Genomic DNA, 2,415 nt, shown 5'->3' on the forward strand with positions numbered 1-2,415 from the left:
GGGAAACGGTATTTTCGATCTCTCCGTCTCTACGCACAAACTGAAAGATTGACAATAAAGTTGACTTTGACTTTGACTATCCAGCTCTCTAATACAACGTCTTTGTAATGTCCGATGGAGCAAATGTGTGAATGGAGCTGATCGTGGTTGGAGCATTCAAAGCCAGGTAAGACATGTTGAAGAAACTCCTATCGTGGCATGTGCGGAGCTAGAAGAAAGCAAACATGGGAGGGCAAATAGGAAGGTTCCTTTCCATGAAGATGCTCAGGAAATTAGTCAGACAAAAAAACGTTGGTCATGAACTCAAGTAACGTCTAGAGACGTGGTTGTTTTTGACCAAAGTACGAGTCAGCTTTGTGATAGTGATGTTATCTGCGTCGCCAACCAGGGCATTGAGTTCCAATAATTCAGGGTTATTGATGGTTCCTAAGTAAATCCAACTCAACATCAAACTGACTTTACCCTGCCAGCTCTCCTAATATAAACTGTGTGTAATGTCAGATTGAGTCAAAGTGAGAATAGAGCCAATCGTGATCAGGAGCATTAAGCCTTTGCACTTGTTGGTTAAGCATACAACCCGGTTGAACTTCAACACAAATGAAGAAACACTGAAAGATGTAAAAGAAGGGGCACTTACTAGGGATGCACGATATTGGTTTTTTGAAACCGATAACTTCCTGCTTCTCAAGACCGATACCGATAACCGATAATAATATAATATATATATATATATATATATTAAATGTACCTGTAGTTTTTGCACACCTGGTGGTAAAAAAGAGACTAGTAGTGAGCAAATGACATGAGCATTACTACTATGAACAAAACAAAGCCAAGAACAGTTTGGACTCTTCAAAGTGGCCATATTTATTTTCCCAAATAAATATAATTGAGTCAATCAGTCAATGTCAATGTGTTTCCCTGAACAGTGAACAATGAGTGGTCCATATTAAGAAATGGAAACAACTATTACCTGGCATTACTTTTTCAAAAGCCTTGTCGATAGGTAAAAGCCCCGGTGCCTTTGCAGCTTGCTTTGGATTCGCCGCTAGTTTAGCAGCGCAGGCGTCTTCGTACGCTGTTAACACACCATCGTAGCCATGGTGATGTTTCAGGTGACTGATCAGGTTGGAAGTATTATAGCTCGTTGCCTTTTTCCCTCCTCGTGGAACTTCTGCATTGCATTCGTTAATACAAATAGCAAGCGACCTATCTAACTCTGAAACTTTGAAATAGTCCCATACTACCGACGACATGTTTGTTTACTGTCCTGGCTTCACGGCCGCACGCCATTTACGTCACAGCCAGGCATGAGTTAGGGAGCGCTGGATTTGTGAAAAACTCCCCTCTTCCTAAACCACTATACCACAGTACTGGCAAAACGGGAGGAGCCGAGTGAAAAACAAGCGCCCCTCATCCCAATCCACTAATACCACAGTACTGGCAAAACGGGAGGAGCCGAGTGAAAAACAAGCGCCCCTCATCCCAATCCACCCACACCGCAGGATCTCTTTCTTTCTTTTTACCCAAAAAATATATTGTATATTATCGGGGCTATTAATACTGTTATCGGGTTTATCGGGATAACGTCATAATTCCTAATATCGTGCACCACCAGCACATACACAAAGATGCTGAGGAAACTTGTCAGACAAAAAAAATCAAGGAATGATAAGTGACTCGGTTGTTTCTGACCAAAATATGAATCGTCTTCATGACTGTGATGTAATCATGTTCATGTCCCAGTAGGGCATTGCATTCCACGAATGCAGAATAACGATGGTTCTTTGAAAAGGCAAATTAATGAAACATTTGTACCAGACATCAAAGTGACTTTATCCTACCAGCTTCCTGGAACACAATATGAGTACTGTCCGATTGAGCCAATGTGCAATAGAGACTATCATGGTCAGTACTAGCATTATAACAAGCAAATTACTTGGTTGTTTATGACCAAATTCTGTAACCGTGGTTTAATCTGCATCGTGTCTTGCCTGCTGCAAGACACCAATTCTCGCCTAAACCAAACCAAGTACTTCCAGTTCCAGAAAATGCTTCTGACACGCACAATCTCTCGTTGTCCGGAGTTCACGAGAGAAGACATCTTCAGAAGACTGAACCAGATGACGAATGCTTAGCGATCTTGCCTTGGAGAAGATAAAGGGCCCAACTCTCACACAAGCTGCCGTGTCCTCACTGAATAGATGACTTGTCTGGAACAGGAAGAAGTCAACTCGGACTCATCAAACTGATCCCTTTCTATGTTACCTTTGCCAAGTCACTTACAAACCAACCTTAATGTTGGGCCAAGCTGCAGAGTGGAGGTGACAGTGCCAACGTCATGACTTTATATGGAAGGAAAGTTGGGCAGGACAGCTTCCTTTGACCCCATTGAGTCGAACACCTCACTAACTT

The sequence above is a fragment of the Pseudochaenichthys georgianus genome, chromosome 5 (genome assembly GCF_902827115.2).
Source record: "Pseudochaenichthys georgianus chromosome 5, fPseGeo1.2, whole genome shotgun sequence".
Lineage (NCBI taxonomy): Eukaryota > Metazoa > Chordata > Actinopteri > Perciformes > Channichthyidae > Pseudochaenichthys > Pseudochaenichthys georgianus.